Genomic DNA, 22,416 nt, shown 5'->3' with positions numbered 1-22,416 from the left:
GAGCTGGGACATCAATCCAAGGGCTTAAGTGCTCTCTTTTCCAGGTAATTTGACTTCTTAAAAAGAAACTCTGCCATGGATTTTTGTGCCCAGCTCCTTTGAGCATCTCTGGAAATTACAATACTTCCAATGATAGCAACGTAGAGGAAAAAAAACCTTTTGGTGTTTCTGCACTATGACTTGTGGATTTGCTGCCTTGTGGACAGCTGAAAGATGTTGCCTGTTTCAGAAGGCAGATGTTAAGGCTCTGCGGTGGTAGGCTGCTGTTTGGAGGGACCTTATGGCCCTTTGAATTAGCTGAGTCATTTAAAAATTAATTTTAAAATACCACAATAGCTTTATGAAACCCTGTCTGTCTGCCACCATGTGCACTTATTTTGAGGAGAAACACACCCAGGAGAAAATGATTATGTATATCTTCCAGGTCCTGCAGTTTGACTTGGTAGGTGAAGGTGTAAGAATCACAGTCTTGGGTAGCTAATTCAGTTGCAACCTATGTTTATGTTGGTTGTTAGTTCTCTGTGGTTAGTCTGTAAAAATAAACAAAATTGGGAGAGTGAGATAAAAACTTTCACCAGTCAATCTTGATAGTGACAAAAAATGATTATTAGTGAAACTATCTTTGCAGTCAGGGAGACTTGAGCAGGCTTTTGTCAGGGAACCTGCTACAGTTTCAGGTAACTCTGACCCTTTTTTTCTAGCTATACAGAGGAAAAGTGTTTTGTTATAGTTATGCTGGTTGAGTTGAGGTGTGCATGTAGATGTGGTTGCTACAAATGGATGTTTTTCTCTTGCCTAGATGAGGTGCTGTGCATCAACCTGAGCATCACTGTGCTGCTGTCTGTGGAAGGCTTTTATTGAAATAACCATCTGGAATTCTTTTCCCCCCCTCAGAATGAACAGAATCCTGTAACTCTGTAGAATGCATTCTGCATACAATTAGTGTTTTTCCCTGTTAATGTGACCTTTTCTTCCTAAAGGAGTATTCTCCATTATCCAAACCCAAGAAAGGTAATTTGGTATCAATATTTTGTCCTGTTTCTCTTAAGAGGAATTTAAGTGTGGCTTATTTAAGGGGAAAAAGTGTTTGTATGCAAAATAAATGTAAAGTCCAGCTTGTAAATATATGTTGGACTATATCATCTGACCAAATGCTAATATTTAGCAATAATGAGGACAATAATTACTCTCTTAGACAACTTGGAAATATTAGCTGCAGGCATTTTAAAATGTTAATAACCTTCAGTCCACTAGTCTGGACAGTTTCTGAATGCTGAGGAAGTTGTTAAATAATGAAGTGCGGTGATGTTCGCCAGCAGCAGCCTAGCAGCCAACAGAGCAGGTACTACTGTGTGTGACATTTCACATGTAGGGGATGAATATTAACCACTTCACCAGAACAATGTCATTTTTAGAGGCTGGTGGTTTTTAAAGGCTAAGCCCCAGATGAGAAGCACAGGAAAAGGAGTGAAGTGGAAGAGGACAGGAGGTCAGAGTACGTGGTGCAGGTTTCCAGGTAGCTTCTTTTCCTGCCTCTGTTAACTGTCGCCTCCAGCACTTGGCACCTGAGCTGTGGTTTTTTAGAAAGACATATTGTTTCATTTACTGTAGTGGCAGAAGAAACTAACTTTCAGAGAGAGGTTATGTACGGAGAAAGAAGTAGACTTCAATTCATAGCGATTCATCCCATGGTTTTGCTGAAATTCAATTGAGATAAGTTTTAAGATAAACTTATTAATTTTTACTTGCAGAAGGAAGTATGTGAATATCTTTTATTGCCAAAAATTGTGTGAACAGCTTTTTCAGTATTATCAGGTTTTCAGCTTATTTCTTCTTTTTTTTTTTTCTCTCCACTATTTGTTGTTTTCATTCAGATTCAGGTAGAAATATGCTTTAAATGTAATTGGATTTGAGCATCTCCATGATTTAAATTAACTGTAGTGGCAAAGCTGTTCATGTGCTGATTTAATAGGCTGTAATGTCATAGATAAATTGCCTGCAGTAGGTTGTGGGAGTTTCTCATGTCTGGACTGAGATGCTCAGAAGGAAGAGGAATGTCAGTGATGCTCTCCTGTATAATGGCACCAGTCTAGCTTATGCTCTGATCAGTTTTCCCACGAGTAAAAAATTCTTCAGATCATGTCATATCACCAAATACTCATTTTGTTCTGAGAAGAGACGTAGCTGTGCTGGCAAAGCAGCTTTTGCAAATGTCTCCACTTGTGTCAGGTTTGTCTGCTTTGCAGGCTGTTACTTTTATAGACCTGCCTGGAGAGAGAGTGTAGGTGTGATAATAACAGCTTTCATTTTAATAAAATGTAGTGGAGTGTTTGTAGTCTCCTTGCTCTCTTTCTGTACAAGTATTACTTCACCAATTTATTAAGGACTGTTAAGCTAATTAATGGCTAATTAAATGACTTAGCTAATTAAGCTAATTTTTGGATGTCTATGGTGTCAATAGGTATGTCTCATCTCACTATGCTGCTATTCATGTGGGAAACAGTCTTATAACTTTCCAATAGATTACAAAAACATGGTGCAACTCACTACAAACCATGTTTGGAGGACAGAAAGGGTGAGGGAAGAATGCTAAGGTGGTAAATATTGCTGTATGAAACCATTAGGCAGGCTGACTTCAAAGTAGGGCTTGGAACACTGAGTGTATTTCAGGAGGATGAGCGGGAGCATGGGTTGACTGGGCCTGTTGTGGTATTATTTCTGATTTTACTGGTCTGGCATGTCTTTCAAAAAGAAGTGCTGTTTTTGTAAGGGGATTGTATGGTTTGAGGAGGAGGATAAAATTTTCCTGTGGGGAGAACAGACATAGTTTAGTGAATTAATAAGAGAAACAACCTTTCTATACATTTATGCTTGGCTACCAAACAGTGCTTGTAGAGAGAAAATGGAGAGCTAGTTAATGTTTTTGTCCCACTTACATTGAAAATATAGGACCTGCAAATACAAGTTTAAAGGATTTAAATACATTTTTTGTTGCTTAAAAACTGCCAATTTTTCCAAATTGAAGTTGAAATTAACATTGCTAATGTCAATTAAAACAAGCAAGAACTTCCAATTTCAATGAAATGTCCTTACATGGAATAATTACTTTTTTAATTCTTTACTTAAAACCAGGCAAACTAAAAGAAAACAGAAGGAAATTATTGGTGCTGGCATTGGATACACTGCTAGCACTGCTTCAAAACATGAGCAACATTAAAAATTAATACATTCAATAAAACTTGAAAGTATGAAGAAAATAAATAACACTTGAAGATGCCCATTATCTCCAATTTGTTCTTTTACAGGAAAGCTTATAGGCTATCTTATTTCTGTTCAGGAACATATTCTAAAACCTGACGAAGACTCAACCTTTGGTTGCTATTGGAAATGAAATGTATTTAGTCCTTGGTATCTTAAGACAGCCAAGCATTTATTTGGCTTTAAATGTTCTGGAAGTGTTAGGAGTAGCATCTGTATTTGTGTTTGGGATGCTCTCGTTCTCTGCAAGGCTGTATTGCATGCAAGGGATTGAAAGAAAAATCATGGCATAAAGTTCTTGAATGCACAAATCTCTTAAGTAAAGTTTTTCCTAATTCTTGGTTCCAGACTGTACTCGAGAGAGAAGTTTTATTTTGGTAATCTGAAAACAGATCTTTTTCCATCATGGCTAAACAGTAATTTTAAAGACAATGCTACTTGTGTAAACTGTGGAGGCAAAAAATAGACTTCCAGTAGTTGCAAGAGCTTGTTTTTCATGGCTGTGTTGTTGCTCATAGGAAGGTTTGCAATTTGTTTAATTACAGCTTCCTCTGTAGGCAGCGGAAAAAGTTACAACTTTTTTGTACCTGATGGTTCTTTTTATATACTTTGAAAGCTGACATGCCAAATTTGGCGGGAAAAATATTTGTTTGTTTTCTCCACCTGCAGTTAAGAGGCAACTTCTTCAAGTAGTCACTATCTAGATTTACCACATTTAAAAGTGAATCATTTTAGCACTTTTGACAGCATGCATTTTACAGCACGTGTTGAGTGTAGCAAAGAGGGAGCAGCAAGTAGATGGAGCAGTCCATCAGCAGCTGCCAAAACTGTACATTGGATTTAAGCCATAGCTATTAATCATTTCTTCTGCAAAAAGGAAAAAAATGCATCAAAAGCCTTTAGGGCGTTGGGAGGGGAAATTCCTTCCCTCTGCTAAGCAGAGAAATATACTTTATTTAGTCATACAGCAGCCTCTTAAGTTGTCTGAACTAGTGGAGTTTGCTTATGAGATGTTTCGCTTTTACAAATTTCATTTGCTGCAAACATACTACCAAAAGGTTTTTCTAAAAATGCAACTGAGGCCATCAGGATTAATTTATTGTGGCTTAAACAGAGCTGCAAAAAAATTTATCTACTAAATTCTCTTTGTGTTTCCACAGAATAGAAAGGGAGGACATGAACCAAAATTGCTTCTGTTGCTTCTTTGAGGTGTTGCAAGTTCACTTTCTCTCTATTACCATCTGAAAGTTATTTATGTATTTATTTGTTTCTTTATTTATTTTTGAAGCCCCAAAAAAACATGTAATAGTTTGGGTTGGAGGGGACCTTTAGAGGTCATCTGGCCCAGCCAGGCTAAGAGCGAGGCCATTTTCAGCTAGGTGAGGTTGGCCAACCTGACCTGGAATGTGTCCAGGGAAGGGGCATCTACCACTCCTTTGGACAACCTGTGCCAGTCATTCACTGGCCTCATCATAGAAAAAAAATTAAAAGTTCTTCCTTATGTCTAGAAGATAACTCTATAGTGTTTCTAAATCAGGGTTTTTAGTATTTCTAGGTTTTTTGTATTTCTGAATTTTTGCGACACTTAAAATTACTCAGACAACATCCTTTGCTTGTGTGCTATTACTATCAGAGCATGAGTTGTGCTGGGTTGAAAATAGAGCTCTAGAAATGGGCGTGTTGGTGGAACCCATAGAAAATGCTTTTCTTCAGATTTATATAAGCTACCCAGACCGCCTGACTTGCTCAGATTTAAAGGGATGTCTTGCAAAACCCCTGCAGTGAGTCATGAACATTTTTATCTCAGGAAAATTTGAATTTCCATTTCAGGAAGTGGAATATAAATAACCTTCAGTAAGAAGACCAGAAATTCTTTGGATAACATAACATTTTAACAGTAAATAGTAAATGGCTGGTATTTTCAAGGTTGAGAATTAGTCAGGTGCAAGTCAATGATATTTATAAAATTTTCAAAATATATTTTTTAAAATGTTAAATGCTTTTCTAGATCATGGATACTAAAATAGTTGTAAAGCCTGGAGTTGGATATAGCTATAGAGAATCTCTGCTTTTATTTCCTTCTTTGAAATTTTGAATTGGGGATTTGGAACAGGCGTTTGAGTTATTAAAAAAACATAATAAATGGCTTAGTATGCACCAGTATTTCTTCTTTACGTTTGCATTGGTACAAGCTGGACTTCCAGTCAGCATAAACTGAAAAGAAAAGGTACATTTGGGTCCTGTAAGAAATGACTGCCTCCCAGTAGTCAAAAATGTCACTTTTGTTGCATCATGATTTGCAGAAATCTGTGCAGATCATGACTTCAGAAAGTTCCTCTCTGCTGTGTAGCTGTTAAAGAACTTCCATGGATTTAAATATTCACTCGAGTGCTATGAGGGATGGTATTATTGCACATGAGACAGACACCTTAGAATTTTTCTAATAAATTTTGCGAATAGAATACTAAATTGGCAGCAGGGCAATGAGAAGAAAGATGTCATTTATTCAGTGAGATGTAGTTTTGTTAGGCATTCAGAGAGGAAAACTTGCTTGTATGCTCAGGCTGAGAGAGGGGAGTGTGGACCAGGTGAGAAGATAGAAAATGGGATCTTGGAGCTGTTGGTAAAGACAAACCAGCTCCTCAAAGATGAGGCATCTATTGGTGAATGATGCTGCTGCTTGTTTGAAATGAGTAGGAGCGCTGCAACCAAAACTTATTTGGCACTGCTGGCTTTAAAGGCCTTCTCAACCTTCCTCTATGGACTCCTTGTTTTGCTCTAATGGTGGCTGGAAAGGAATCTTGATGAAGCAGAATCCTCAATTAGTACTAAAGCGTGCAAGGAGGAATGTTGCTGGTATCTCTTTTGGTCCCAGCCCTCCTCATGTTTTTCACGTTCTCTTCAGCAATTATGCTGTCAGGGATGGTAGCTGATTGACAGCCATGCTTTGCATATTGGACAAGTGAGTGACAGAAGAAAAGCAGTCTTTGTGGCTTCGGGAGAGGCCTGGCTTGTGCTGGGTGGAATATATGCAATTTTATGCTGTCATTTAAAATGCAGGATTTAATTGCAAGAAGTAATGCCAGCTCACTCGTGTAGCAAATAGGAAGGAAGTAAACACTGTAAAATAAGTATGCAAATATATTCTTGTGCTCTGGGCTTATTAACTGGATATAATATCTTTATGGTACTGCCTAGTAATGGTAAAGTTATCAATCCTAGCAATCTCTTTGAGATGGATTTTTTTGTAATACTTTCATTGCCTCAACTCGTAAAGAAGCTAGACAGTGATATTGTGGGAGAAAAATTAGTAGATGTTTAATATTAGAGTGTAATTAAATAACGGGTTAACAAGTCTCAGTGGCAGACAAAGAATTCTTAACCTGCAATAGTGAAAGACTTAGCTCTGTCCTTGTTGATACTGACCTGATAAAAAAGGCCTTTCTTGTGGCACCTTCCCTATGTTTAATATTTTAGGAGCCTCAGCTGAAATTTTTATAGTTGAAAAATATATTTTTTCAACTGAAATATTTTGTTGTATGTGTTTCCTTCTTCTGTCATTTTCCCAGGTGTAGCACCTTCTAAGCAGAACCATCCTGGTAAACAGAACTCTTGAAGTGCCAGTGTCTTTCTCCACTGGAAAGGCTATGCTGCATCCTATAAGTATATTTTTGGTGTTACAACCTCGATACTCCTTGTGTGCATGTTTGGAAATATTTAAAATACATTGTAGTGTATAAACTCCCTTGCGATTTCTCTGTAGACAAGCTTCAGGTTGATTGAAAACCTTTACTGGCTAATTAATTTGAAAAAATAAACAAGAATTTTTGCTAAGTACTTGTACTAAGGCTTCCTGAGCCATGTGGTGTGATTATGCTGCTGCATTAAACACAAGATTGTTAGGAAAAAGGGTGTGTACAGTTTTTGTTGGATAATTAAATGAGGCATAAAAAGATAGCTCTCTTTGTTCTGACCTTGTGAATACATTTAGCTTGCAGTTCTGTTATTTTAGTTGAGATGTTGTAATGCTTGAACTTGGTGATAGGAGCTATATACCTTTCTCTGATGCTTTCCAACGCTATAGAGGTTCTTGAATAGATAATAGATATAGACAATATATAAATTTTATGCATATTTGTTGGCATCTGCCATCTGTCCCCTTAACCTCTGAGCTTCTCTTTTCCCAAAACCTGTCCCTTAAGGAGTATTTTTTCCCCTCTGCTTCCATAGTCCATCGTGGCTACTGTGGGCAATGACCTGCAAGGGTTTATCATAAGGTGTGTCAAGTCTGTAGCTTGATTTCATGGACTTGTTTTATACAAAATGTTGCAAAAATAAATACATGATTTTTTACTGAGAGAGAAAGTGAGATATTTTGCCCCCCAAAAAATAACATATGTAATGCACGCTGTCCAAGGGGACTTAAGAGTTTATTAAAGGTCATTAGTCAGATATCTCAACTTCTTGGCTTTTGTTGTCATGAAAATATTTCCATGTTGCTGTGTCATGTCTAAAAATAGTGACTACATCCCCATATTTTTGTGCAGTTCCAAATAAAAATGCATCCTGTTGATCATATAAAAAATACCCAGTGGATATCTACGTTTTAAAAAAATCAGTTTTGTTTTCTTGAAGATTTAGAGGAGGTTCGCCAAGCAGGAAGAGACATATTTGCAGATGGGAACTCTTCCATTTTTTAGCAGGAAAGACCTATCTTTCAAGAAGAATGGGTCTTTTAGTCTGTCCTTTAAGCCTCAGAATGCTATACAATCTAAATGCCAGATGGAGAATAATTTAATGGAAGACATTTTCTTATAGTGTTTTCTCCCTGAAAACAAGTGAAAATGATGCATGTGTGTCCTGTCATGGGTCACATCAACCCATATGTTGGGTTTTTGTGGGAAAAACCCAACAGTCAGGGACTTCTGTGTGCTCAGACAAAATGCAGCTCGTTACAGAAGTATGGATATTCTAGAAGCTATAACTTATTTTAGGGTATGTTTATGTCCAGTCTTATGGCTTCATCTTTGCTCAAATTGTGTAATTTTTTCAAACAACAAAACTTTGCTTTTCCCCCAAAAATAGACAGTCCAAATAATTACCGAAGAAGATTACTAAATTAATTACCAAAGAGGATTACCCAATAGCCATCATGATTGAGGAAGACTGGGGTGATATGAGTGCTGGCAAAAGATGTAAACCGGAAACTGAAAAGCTGACTGTAGTGTTGGGATGGGCACAGGTTTGTTATGAGGTATTAGGATGGCCCTGGAATCCCAGAGTGTTGGAAAATTGTTGGTTTGTGTTGTTGTGTAGTAAGAGGAAAGGTGAAACAAACACTTGTAACAATACATGGCACTGTATCAAATGTATCTTTTACACTGTGTGAGTTTCTGGCAGGGCTGTTGGAAGAGCATGGATGAAGGAAAATTAATTTCTACAGAGTAAACCAAAAATGACCACTAATTCCCTTCTCCCTTGAACGAGTTCCTGCCAAAGATAGTTGCGCTGCTCTATAACCCTTCCTGAAGGCAGCCTTCAAGGGCTTGTCTAGCTCCTATTCAGTCTCACTTAGAACTGTTTTCCTTCTCACCTTCTCCTTGTAACCCTTTGCTTGCCTTCACCCTCTAAATTTCAATGGTTGCTGTAATCTAGCTGATGGTCCTGGTAAGGTGTCCCTAAACATCCTCATCCTGAGTTTGAAATTAAAGGAGGTGGAGTGAGGATTGACTTTAGTGGATGCTTATCTGTTGTATTTGCATTGTTTAATAGAGGGAAGGAAAGAAGGGAAAGGTGGTTGTGATGTCTTGTGAGTTTTCTGGCCTGGAATTTGGAAAACCCTAGAGAGGGGAGTGGTGGACGAAGAAAGGCTTATAGAACTAATGAAAAAGGGGAAGGAGATGGATGGAATCAGAATGTTCAGAGGCTGTGTTTCTAACGAGATTGCTGCACAGAGAGGAGAGTTTGCTGCAGAGGACATGGCAAAGCAGGTGACTCACCAGCTGCTGGTGGCACGAGGTGGCCAGGGCTGTGCTGCAGAGGCAGCCGCTGTGCATGTGCTTGTGGAGGATGTGCCAGCTGATGCTGTGGGCAAGCTTTTTGGGGCTTGAGTTCTCTGATTCACTTTTACAGCACAGCTGCTGTGTGGGACCAGCTCCTGGGTGCAACTGTTGCTATATTTATGAAGTGCAAATGCATAGGATTCATCTTTGGCTGTGGCAAAGGAAGGTTATAGATAATAAATGGCAATTGTTTGATAATGAGAGAGGTGTCGCTTCCCAAATCAGCTTAAGCTATGCTTTCCATAAAGCAATTGTAGTCTTTTGTTTGCTACACCAAATCACAACTTTTACACAACAGACAAAGATGATGTATAGAAATTGTCCTAACACCAAATCAGTATGTTCAAGTATGATCTCATTCAGTTCCCTAAGTAGATTCTGTCCCTAAGTCTAAAGCAGCAGCTGGTGGAGCTGGGGAGTTGACACCACCAAACAGTAGCCTCCCAGAAAGTGCAACAGCACAGGTTTCTCCCTTAGAGCTTTTGCCTGTAGCAGGAGTTATTTTTAAATGAACTGAACAAAAACATTTTGGATTTTTCCAATCATAGTGAAACCTGGGGAAAAAGGGGTAATATTTTTCTTTTAGAAGTACTAATTCCAGGTGATGGGACTCATCACTCAGTAGCTATGCAAGGGATAAGCACTATGTTCTTAATCTCAATATTTTTGGAGCTGGGTTCACTATGTGTGCTATTTAATGCTGAAAAATGAGTTTAATACAGGAAATCCTGTTTGGGTGTTGCTGGGATGATGGCAAAAGAATGTATATCAGAAACAAATTCCGTCAGCAAAACCAAAAGCTGTTTCTTAGCCTCATTTGACAGATGTAGATAGCTCTGTCAGGCTTTGGTTTTGGTTTTTTGGTTCTCTAGTTAAAAAAAAAATTCTTAAGCTAGTAATATCTCTGTATTTGTCAGGATCAGCTGGTGTCTGGACTTAGTGAATGAGTCTGAATTGTATTTGTTCTACATTTCTCACTTTGGATCTATGGACTCTGCTTATAACAGAGCTTTTATTAACAACTTAGTATTTAAAATATAACTTTATTTTTATTAGCTGTTCCTAGTTTGTAATTGTTTGCCTAGTCTCATTTGTGGGCACTGAACTTGGAATTTACAGATCCATCGCTCCTTCCTTCTTTCAAAGGAACCTATTTGTAGCTCAACAGAACAAATATCTTAGCAGTTTTTCAAACTGTATAACTGCTGTGGAGCATGAGAACTAGAGAGCTGAGGAAATAAAATTGCTATTTTCCTAACTGTAATTGATTTTCCCCTTCACTCATTTCTTATAAATAAGAGGACATTAAAAGATTAATTGACAGCAAATAAATTCAATAGGAAAAAAGTTAAAGGATAAATTGGGGAAGTAGTTCTTTCATCTTCAAAGAAAATGTTGAAGATTTTCCTGTCTTGTTGATTGTGATGGGCTTATTGAGTGCTGAATGGTGCTGGAGTTACTGTGAGGCAACCCTGCTTCTCTGTGGTCTCAGGTGTTTATCAAAAGGCATACAAGTATATTAAGTTGGTTTTCTGGTAGTTGAACAAATGTTTCTAAGTAATATTTTAACTCAGGTTTATGAACAAATTGATATTTCTTTGACTTGTTCAGAAGGTTGTTATGTGGGCAGCCTATTTTTTTCTCAGTATTGGAACCTGTATAGATACTTCTCCTGATCCATTCCTCTCTCATCTTTTTAATGTAGCTTAATGCTTAATACACTGAAGATGCTAAGCTAGGAAACATGAGTTTAACACAACTGCCACCATTCTAAATTCTTCTGAGTCATTTTGAATAGCCCAGAGCTGGTGGGAGGAGGAGGGAAAGTGGGAGAAACAATACTTTGTGCCACCCAAATTGAGCAATAAGTTATTGCTGCATGGGGTTTCTGAGAAATCCAAAATTGTTGCTCTCCAGAAGATGAAGCTTTAATTACACCCTCTGAAATGTTGCTTGCCCTTATTTATTTTCTCAAAATTCTGGTCAAAGTTTTTGTCCAATTTAATTCCAACTTTTAAACTGCTTTCACAAATGTGAGTGGCCTTTTATATTAAATGTCTTGCAGAACTGGTGTCAGTTCAGAGTTGCAAGAGGAGAAAAATATGCTTGGCACACAGAATGAATTTTGACACAGGCAACTGATGAACAGTGGGGGAAAAAAGGGCATTTTAAACCTAAAATATGCTTGTGAGAAAAATCTTGTAATAGAAATTAAGTGGAAGTGGAAAAACCCCACTTACATTAGGTTCAATGTTGATTGCTCTACTGCACACAGTGAAGTTTTTGCTTCTGTTTTCAGCTGTTTTAATTCCGTAGTCGCTGCAGTGTGTGCAGCTCTGTTCTTGCTGACAACATGAGGTAGGCATGTTTATTATGGTGGGGTGTTTTGAAAGCTTTAATGGCAAGAAGGGTTCATTCACCTATTTGTAACTCATGGCATTCAGGGTGTGGGTGCAGGCTGAAAAAGGACTCTGTCTTAGAGGTATGCAAGAGCTACAATTTCTGTTTCACCTCATGGAAGAAAATGATCTATGGTTAATCATGTCACCTTCCTCCTCCTCGTTATGGTGCCGAAAGGTAGGAAGGATAATAGGGGAGGATGTGTGCCAGAGCTGAGATGGCAGAGATAGATCCAAGGGAACTCAACTTACTGGTTTGAGAATCCTGAAACCAATTACCCTGCCTGGGCTGGTACTGAAGAATGAGGAACAGGGGATACCTCTCTCCTTAGTAGTATTGACTTCATAATTGTCAGATTGACACCTGAGTGTAATCCCCGGTGTCTGTTACTCGCTCATCTACATGCCCTGTTTCTGAAGCTGAAAACAAGCAGCTTAGCTTGGGACAGACACGGGGCAGGGCTGGAGAGGAGTGAGTGATAGCACTGAGCAGCAGAAGCATTACCCTCGGTGAGTTGTGCAAACTTCCTACCTGGTCTCTTAAACCATGTTGCTATTCCAAACAGTAAAGTATGCAGTATAAACCTTTACCTATTAAACTCCCCTGAGCAAGGCAGGGCACCATTCTGCCTGCTAATAGTACTAATAGCAGGAAATGAATGACTTAATTTCCCTCTATTCTGCTGACAAATTGCTCTTCTAAAGTAGGCGGGGAAGTTGAGTTGGAATGGAAAAAAAACCTTGCTAGTATTTCAGTCATAGTTTTTTTTGTGATTTTATTTTTTTCTTTTCCCTTTTTGTTCTTTAAACAAATCTTCCCAATACTACAAATAGTTGAATACACTGTGCTTACTGCTCTTTGACTTGGTAGAATGCTTGTGCTTGGTCACATGCTCTCTTTGTTCCTTTTTATTTTATGGCAAGGATAACCATAATCTTAAAAGCCAGCCATTCTAATTATTGAGGTAATAAATAGTTAAAGTAGCTGTAGCCCAATGATGCAAGCCATTGTACCATCCCCTACAGGTGTTTTCTCATAAAGAGCAGATGGCTGGTACGTTACTGATTCCTCATGGACAACAAATTAGGAGAAGGCAGATATATTTACTACTTCTAGAAAACAAATTTAACTCCATGCAATTTCATTCTTTTAAAAGTTTCTCCTTGTTTCTGTCCTTGAGAGAAAGGTTTATGTAACCTTTATTAAAAGCAGAATGAAGAATATATACAGAATTTTGATCTTGTTGCTGAAGTTACAAGTATTTAGGAATTGTGTATGTAGGTGAGCATGTATAAATGATAATGGTTTGTATATAGAATTTGAAGTATAAATATTACCAAATCTAAGCAATCAAAAATCATGTGGTGGGCTTCAACTAATACACTGGTTTATTAATAAAATGAGAAAAAAATTTTTTTGTTTTTCTACATGATACACTTGAGCTTTTTTTAGGACTGAAATAAAAGAGGCCACTGGGTGACTGAATCCATCTTTTGCTGTGTCAGACTGCTGTGCAGCAGAGTATTTCCTAAACTGTTTGTATTCCTTTCCAAATTCCCATTGCAGTGGTGCTTGTGTTACTGGGTCAGCTTTGTCTTTTAATAGCCTTGTGTATATTCTAGTTAACTTTATTTCTAGAGAGCTGCAATTGCCTGTTACCTCTCCTGTGTTTTACCATAGCTGGTGTTTTGGGAATACTCTGTTGCAGAGCAGACTCTTTTCTGCAGCTCTCCTGGTTTTGAATTAATGTGAAGGAAATGGCTAGATTACATCTTGAGAGCAATTTGTAGAAAGGCTCAAGTGGTTTTGCTGTTATCATAGTATTTAGTTCTCTCATGGCTACATTATGTGCTCTCAAAACTGTCATGTTATCAAATAGTAAGCAAGTTTTTTTTTTAATTAGTTCATAAATGCTTTTTCATCATGTATGACTGGTTTTTGAAATGCTTTCATTTGTCATAGGCATAATTTGGAAAAAAGTTTTATAATGGAAAGATTACAGTGATACCTTTCTGTACTACTTTGCTGTATTCCCTTTTAACTAAATATTTGGTTTCTGTGTTTCTTTGTTATGTTCTCCATATTTACAAGTATTCCATGTGGCACTACAGTGGTAATGGTGTTCTGTGTGGTGTTTGTCAGAACCATCTGTCTTTCTGGATCCTGTCTAAAAAAGCAACAAAACCCCATAACCAAGCGTAACTAAAAATGTGAGTTTGGGTATATTGTTGCCTATGTGTTGTAGTGACTTTTATTTTCTCTGTGACCTCTACATTTAGTGAAAACCCCTATATTGTTGTATATTATAATAATAGTTGACAAGGCTGTTTCCTTATGTGCCATGTGTCAGTGAAGCTACTGCAGGGGCTCTGTGCCCTGTGTGTATGTGCCCATCACTTGACAGACCCACTGGAAGCCCCAGGCATGGGTGAACTTGGGCTTGATCAGCCCCCCAGATTTAGAACATCGGCCTTTGTCCCTTGTGTCTTTTGCATCTGGTTGTTTACCCTTCCATATCTTTTTTTTTCCCTCCTAGTGGCTGTTGTTTTACCTCTCATATCATCCAGTGCGGTGTTTTGTTCATGGCTATTAGTAAAGATATAAATAAGATGATATCTTATCTCCCATTAAACATTTTGGAACAGCCCTGCTGCACCCTCAGCAGATTTGCAGATGACACTGAGCTGAGTGATGCACTTGGCACACCTGAAGGATGGGATGCCATCCAGAGGGACCTGGATCAGCTCAAGAAGTGGGCCCATGGGAACACTGTGAGGTTTAACAAGACAAAGGTGCTGCATCTGGGTTGGGGAAATCCCCAGTATCATCAGGCTGGGGATGGACAGGTCAGGAACAGCCCTGCCCAGAAGGACTTGGGGGTGCTGGTGGCTGAGGGGCTGGGCATGAGCCAGCCATGTGAACTCACAGCCCAGAAAGCCACACGTGTCCTGGGCTGCATCCAAAACAGCCTGGGCAGCAGGGGAGGGAGGGATTCTGCCCCTCTGCTCTGGCAAGACCCCACCTGGAACCCTGCATCCAGCTCTGGGGGCCCAGCGCAGGAAGGACATGGAACTGTTGGAGTGGGTCCAGATGAGGCCACCAAGTTGATCAGAGGGATGGTGCTCCTCTTCTGTGAGGAAGGGCTGAGAAAATTGAGCCTGTTCAGCTTGGAAAAGAGGACTTCAGGTGACCTGGTTGCTGCCTTCCAGTACTTGAAGAGAGCCTACCAAAAAAATCGGAGAGGACTTGCAAGAGCATGTAGTGACAAGACAAGGGGGAATGACTTCAAACTGAGAGTAGGTTTAGATATTAGGAAAAAATACTTTACTCCAAGGGTGGTGAGGCACTGAAACAGGTTGCCAGAGAAGTTATGGGTGCCCCATCCCTGGAAGTGTTGGAACTAGATATTAAGGTCTCTTTCATCTGCAAACCATTCTATGGTTCTTTCTTTACTGTCTACTAAGGTGCTTGAAGAAGCTTTGGATGTTTAGTTTGCTTTGCAATTTTCAGCTCCATTTGATATATGATGATACTAGTTTCTGTCACATCCAGGTGACGAACTGGCTGCTGTTATGGTGCTGCTTATGCAAAGAAAGAGAGGAGATGAGTTCTTGGGAGTGTGGGAAGGTAGTAAAGATTTGTCATCACTCTTTTAAGACACCGGTGTAGCAGAATGAGTTCTGAAACTGCATTGGTAATGTCTGAGCACTGAAACGCCTGCAAATGGATGTAAACCCGTGATGGCTGAAAGTAAAGAGGTTTTGCCAAAATAGGGATGTGAAAGCCACGTGTCTCATTTTGTTCTTGGTCTCCAGTATATGCCTTCCTTTCTTCTGAGGGATAAATAAATGATCAATTTGGATCTGTGTATGCCTTGGGTGTTTGTAAATCAAATTTTTGAGCAGGCTGCCTTGATTCTGTCAGTGTTTTTTTCAAAACTATTGTTACCTGGAACATACAAAGAAGCTGTCATATAGCTGTCATAGCCAAAGCAAATGCTGTAGGCTAAGTATTGGTGATGCCAGATAAGGAGAGAAGTGTAGACTTGTTCACACAAGTATTCAATTTTGTGTAAAATGGCTTAGTAACTTTTTTCCCAATTCATCTGGTAATTATAAAAAGAACAACAATATAAGAGTGGCTTGATAAAATTATGGTTATTCTTAAAGAAATTGAAGAATGTTCAAGCACTTAATAGTGAAGATAATGAAACTAATTTCATTTAGTAAAATGAATGTAGTGTCTCTGATCTTGGGATTCTAGGTTGAGTGCAAAACCTTGAATTAGTTGAGCAAGAAGATTTCCTTTTTATGGAGGATATTAAACACCTCTGTCAAACCAATTCTCAGAGTGTGCCCCCCTGCAAAATAACAGTAAGCCTTAAATCCCAACATTTTGCACTTGCAAGTCTGTCTTGTAGAAGATGAGTGGGAAAATTTAAATTTCAAGGTCTACAAAAGTCCCTTCAGAAGATAATGCCTATTCAGCTCAAAGAAAAAAAAAATTAAAAATTCATAGACAAGAAAAGAAATATGCATTGTTTTGTTCTCATTCTGGAATAGCAAGTTTTCATTTTCATCTTAAGAGATGATAACTATTCAATGTGCAGCATGATAACTGTACACAAAATATAGAAATTGCAATTGCTTATTCATTGAGCACAAATCCAGTGAAAGGTTGTAGGGCTGGTAATAATCTGTATAGTCTGCACCATTTCAGCATTCAAATCCCAAATACAAGCACAAAGTGAATTTGACCTTAAATGTTTGTGCCATTTGTGAGACAATGAAGTAGTATGGGACTTTTTCTAAAGCAGAATCAATCAAAATATATAAATGCAAAAGGCTATGTAAACATTTGTGTAGCAAGTCCATGGGGGTTGGGAGCTGTGCAGAGGAGAGGAGGAAGGAATTGCTCCTTTAATTTGCTGGTACTGTGATACCTTTGGGAAATAAAAAGGCAGGGAGAACAGTATAGTTCATGATCTTTCATAATCCTGTCTTTCCTGTGGTGGAAGTGCTCAGAGGGCTTGTACTGCCGTAGCTGTTCTTGCACAGAGCTTGTTTTGCTGGGAAGGAGGTGATATTTCCTTATGCAGTAAGGAAGGTGCTTCCTTTTACCCCCGTGCCTTTGTGTTTGTGCTGCAGCTGACTTGCTCCAATTATGCTCTCTATTTTAAGTGGCTATTACAGCTCTGCTTTCTTTTGGCAGCAGCTCATACATAACAAAGCAACCTCAGCGTACACGATATATGGCTTTGCCTATTTTATGCTTGTAGTGGTTGGAGTAGGGAAAAAACCAAAATTGGAGGAGGAGGAGTTGCTTTATACTGGAACACAAGAAATGCCTACGTTAAAATCTGCCCAGAAGTCACCTGGCAGCTATAAATTTGGACAGCCTGAAATATTTCTTTCTAATGAGAATGTTGCATGGCCTTTTTACAGGGAGCAGTCTTACAAAAGGACTTGTAGATACTCAGTTCAGTCATGCTGTACCTAATTCAGATTATGAATTTGGTGCTGCAATACCTTCTCTGGTATTCGGTTAAAGTGGACCCACCATACTATTGCTGTGCTTTGAGCATATGCTAAAGCAATAATATTTTTTTCCTTTGGTCTAATACAACTTCTGTCAATTTAGTCTGAAACCAGAAATATACCTCTTTATTATTTTATGGTGGATGATGCTTCATGAGTGTTGTAGTGTTCTTTGTTGACCATAGCATCTTTTTAAAATGGTGAAATGTGTGCCGTGGGCAGTTGGAAAACAAGCAAACAACATTATTTAAAAGCGCACTTGTGAAACCTTGTCCAGGGTGTTTTCCAAAAATAAGAATACTTTTTTCAGGAAAAATATTAGTGGCAAGTAAATATTATGTCAAGATAACTTTATGATGTAAAGACTCTTAATACCTTGTTGTAAAAGTTAATGTTTGACAACAAGCTGTCCAGCTGATGAGCTTGTATAGCTTCTGTATACTACTGATGTATATGCAAGCTATGAAAATTGATACTCCAATGTTATTTTTTCCAAGAAGAATTGGAAAATTATACTCCTTTCTGAAAAATGATGTGAGAACTTAAATAATTGAGTTGTATGATGTGCATAGAGTTTGCCCTTAAAAGCCAGTGAGTGACTTAAAAGCCAGTGAGTGACCTATTTTCAAATGGTACCTTTTTTTATGATAGCTCCAGACGTTTGTAGATTGTGTGATTCAGCACTAAAAGGATTTTCCAAAGGGTTTTAGACATGACTAAAAGGGCAGTAGATCATCAGTAATCTGTGGCTGTGTGAATTGGTTCAGACTTCAGTTTTGAGTCTGGGCTTGTTCCTTTCTGTGAACTTCTGTCGGAGGTGTGAGTGTGTGTGCAGGCAGCACAACTTGCTGTCAGCAGCCCTTAATGCTTTTCTTTAATAAAAAAAAGCAAGTCAGTTATCTGAAGAATAGTGTAAAGCACTCAGGGAATACCGATGTCACTTTGTTACTGTTGATGGAAATCACATTTTTCTGCTAAACACAGTCACTAATTAATGCTGGAGGCTTCTGGAACTTTTGAATGTAAAAATAGGGGTTTCCTACTAGCAAGCACAAAAGAGAAAGTTTCTTACAACCTAAGACATGTAAACTTTAGAGATTAAAAAGCAAAACAGAATTGTGCTCAGAGTTGTTTTTCCTATATTTATGATGAATTCACTAAATTTTGAGCACATTCTGGGTCTGTTGGATTGTGCTTTTTACTCAGAATTGCTTAGTTTTCATTCTGACTGCAACACTTGTTTCTGCCTCAAGTGCTTTTGAAAATTCTTCTCCCTAACCCTATATTTAGTTAATTTTTTTTCCTGCTGCCCCCACCATGTTTCTGAAGGCTTGCCTGTCATTCAAGTCCATGAAGAAAACCCAAAACTTAATTCAAATTTGCCACAGTGGTATGAAGCTTAGTACAGAAAAACCACCAAAGGTTGTGTACAGCTTGTGAGGAATATCTGTATTTATCTGTCTTCCTTATATACATAAAGGAAGATACATCATGTATATCTTAAATTGAGGCTGTGTGGGAAGGTGCAGCATTTTTCAGCTCAGGTGTCCCTGAATTTGGAGCCAGATTGGAATTTGCCTGTGAGTGTGTGTTCTAGAAGCATTATGAAAGATGGAAATGTTTTTGTCTGAGGGGTGAGGTTTCTCTGGAGGTTTGGGGCACACCCCTCCTGTAGGAGCTGCTGGGAAGAGGGAGCTAGAAGACATCTTGGTAAGGTGAACAAGCTTTTTAAGGAGTGTTGCTGTTCTTCCAAAGCAGAACTGTCTTCTGTCACCAACAGCTTCAGGGTAACCCATGGAGCAGCCAAATCCCAGTGGTGAGTGTGCTATAGCCAGTGCAGCGCTGGTACTTTAATGCACTTTTGTCAGGAAAAGCTTGTATTGTACTTTTGTAAAGTAAAGGTACTGATGAAATGTCTGAGTATTTCTAATGCAGTTTAATTTACGATAGTGCTAATTTGGATTAGGGGGTGGTATGGCTTAATATAATTGGTGTCATTGCAAGAAAAAGGTACATCAGAGAGGAAATCTTTGGGAATGGATCAGTGAAGTTCTATTATCTGATAAGGGTAGGAAGTGTTTCTTTCTTTTTTCCCCTTCTTACTTTGTGAATCTTCTACTGTTCATGACCCTGGGATCCATGCTTCTCTTCCTGAGACGCAGTTTCACAAAGCAGTATTGAAAGCATTTGTATTTTCTTGTGCTTCCCCATTTTTGTCTCCTCTGTTCTTTTCATCACTCACGAGTGAGCTTAAAGTACTGGGTACCCATGGATTGGATTGGGGTGTGATATATGTTAAACCCATCCTAAACTCATGTTCCTAAGCTGCCATCTCAGTTAATGAGTAATACAAGCTTTTGTTCTATGCTTCTTCTTGAAAATCTGAGGTATGATTTAAATACAAGTCAATACGTACAGACAGGCCATTAACTACAAAAATCTTAAGGAAAGCTCAGATCTGCATTTTCCCACAGGTGTTTTTAAAGTATCAGTGGATGTGCAGTATGTGACAGCTCTGTAATCACATAAATTATTATTAAAATACAAAACTAGTTCCACTGTTCAGTGTTTTCTGTCGTTACAGCTCAGGTTTGTCTTATGCCAAGAACCTGGAAAATATGAGACTTGTATAAGCTATTGCATTTCTCTTCTGTTCACCTTTTTGGGTTGGGTGGTTTTTTTTCATGTCTTTTGTTTTCCTTTTTTTTTTTTTCTTTTGAGATAGTGGTCCTGTCAATTCAAAGAAAGGAAAAAATACACCTTGACCCTTACTTCTAATCTTCTTATGTAACCAATGGACTGCTGAAACAATAGCAGTCACATCTGATACAACAACATCTTATTTATAGGTGGAAGCAGCTGCATCCTCTGTCTTTGCATGCAAGACGACCTATTGTTTTTATGTCTCCTGGTTAATTAGACTGTGAGAAAATGAAGGCCTACTGTAAAAGCACTATTAAAAATAATTGTTTAACACCAAAAGAAATGGAAGATGTGGCTTGTGCAGCTGGTTCTTGAGCTAGGTGTAAATGGAGAAGTTATCAGTGCTTACAGTCGTAGGATAGCCTTGAGTTTGCTCATGGATTCTTATATCGTATTTAGCATTTGGCTCATTAAAAATACCAATTTCCACAGGCCTACAATTTCTGATGACTGGGGTCTGAGCATTGAATAAGTTCAGTTTGTAGGGAAAATTCCAGGGGTGCTGACATCAGGTGCCTCTGTCCAGTCCTCACCAGGTCATTGGGGCAGGCAGTTGACAAGATGACAGTGGGGAGTGGGTGGCACTGTCTGGTGGTAGTTTTCAGCTAGGAAATGCTCCTCTGGGACCAGCTGGCTGACCTCTCAATGTGCAGCATGGAATTTGGGAGCTGGAATGGATTGTTAAACCTTCTGTCTCATCATCATTTTTCCCCTCTGTTGGATGCCCTAGATGGAAGGAATGATTTCTGTCTTTATGGGAGAGCTCTCCCAGGCTGAGGAAGGTGTCTGAGCTTCATTGCAGGTCCCTGGCAGTCTGTGGGTGAGCAGCAGGGGATCTTTTTCTGTCCCGTTTCAGTCAGGTGTTGAGCGGTGCCAGCGCAGCCTGTGCAGCACAGAATGCAGCTCAGTGCAGTGTGTTCCCCTCGTGCAGCACAGGCTCTTAGGAGCTGAAAGGTGATTCTCATCCAGTTCATGCTGTGCAAATTAAAAAAATATAAATTGGTAAATGTAGCTATAGGATGATAGGAGCATTCGAAGTGAGCATTTATTTCTTTAGTGCAAACTCAAGTGGCAACAGTTCTAGGTTGGTTTAAGGTCTTTTTTCTGAAATGCTCTTTTTTTAGAGCACATACCTTTAAAATCTGTGCAGGTGGAAGTCTCTGACTAAATAATTAAGTATGGAAAGATCAACCAACATACAGGAACTCCGGTGTCTTCTACAGCATACATGTAGCTGACAGCCAGTTTGTCTTTTGAAAGTCATCTGTCCTGGTGTAAGCGATAAAATTTTGCTGAGTTCTTTCATCAGATGGCTGAATGTTTTTAAACAATCTACCTAACAAAAACTCCAGTAGCCCTTGAAATTTCCAGTTTGAAATGTCTTGTTCCAGGTTCTGGGTTATGGAATTTCACTGTACCACCTTTCATTGAACAGGGATTTGGAAGCCTGATATGTGATGCTTGCTTGCAGGCAATCATCCAGTCTGGGTACCTCAGAGCCTTCTCTTGGTCCAGCTGACTTGATCAGCCTATTAAAAAAAATTAATGTTACCTTAATTTTATTTTTATGTATTTATATGTTTTTTAAGCTTGGTAAATTTGTGTTCTAGGTCTAGCACTGGTTGTTTTTCTTTCCTTATAAAGCAGTTACAAATGCTTTTGGAAGGGAATCTCATGTCTGAATTGTGGAATATATTGAATAGATAATTTTTAAAAAAGAAAATATTATTTTGCTGATTGGTTACGCTGTTTAGTGTGGTTATGCTGTTCCAACACAGAGGGATTTTTTTTTTATGGGTAGGAGGGTGGCAGTTGGGTAAGGCCTTTTTTTAAATTTTTTTTTTTTGCCTTTGGCATCCATTCTTGTACTTTAAAGGTAATTAAAAACAAAGGACTTATTTCACTGGTCAGCTTGTTACTTGACCTACATTGTAATGTCTTTATAGTAATTTTGGCTCTTGATTTAATTAATCTAGAGCATTTTGCTTGTTGAGTTAGACATATTAAATGGAAGTTATCAAGGTAATATCTTTTTCTTCTGGAATGTATTTTTAGTTCTATAAGAAGTCATTATTAGGGAGATGTTTTGCAGTGTTTAGGTCTCTTGACCCTTATCTTGTTGAAAATCTAGCTTCAGTAATCTTAGTATTAGACTGCTTTGTTGCACAGATTCTTTGGTAAATAGATTAATCTCTGAGTCTTGTGACTATTAATCTTGCTCTGCTGCTTAGGTTTGTTGAGGGATTTTCAGTAATTAGGACATCTTTGTGCTTGGTCTCAAAACAGTTACTGTTTTTTTTCTGGTGTTGAAACGGTGAAGTAGGAAACAACCAGATGTATTATTTGGTTACATTTGCTTTTCACGTTGCATAAAAAGCTTATAAATATCTAAGTGTTTTTTTTCAAGATGCTGACCTGGGGCAGAACCTTCTAAAACCATATTAACTGTGGGATTT

At 38.5% G+C, this 22,416-nt stretch overlaps 1 protein-coding gene across 7 annotated transcripts in view; it reads left to right on the top strand.

Annotated features, from left to right (window-relative positions):
- RAPGEF2 (Rap guanine nucleotide exchange factor 2) overlaps window positions 1–22,416 on the top strand; it is a 185,085-nt gene that overhangs the window by 16,661 nt on the left and 146,008 nt on the right. The window contains exon 1 of one of the 7 annotated variants that reach the window (XM_054296000.1): window positions 18,793–19,073. The exons of the other annotated variants lie outside the window; for them this stretch is intronic. The gene's annotated coding sequence lies outside the window, so the exon portion shown is untranslated. Of the gene's footprint in view, window positions 1–18,792; window positions 19,074–22,416 lie in introns of those variants that run through there. 7 annotated transcript variants of the gene reach the window in all.

The sequence above is a fragment of the Melozone crissalis genome, unplaced genomic scaffold (assembly GCF_028551555.1).
Source record: "Melozone crissalis strain CALT ecotype California unplaced genomic scaffold, PUWL_Pcris_2 ptg000006l_1, whole genome shotgun sequence".
Classification (NCBI taxonomy): Eukaryota; Metazoa; Chordata; class Aves; order Passeriformes; family Passerellidae; genus Melozone; species Melozone crissalis.
The sequence above is the reverse complement of the archived record's forward strand: the minus strand, read 5'-3'. Positions and strand labels throughout refer to the sequence as shown.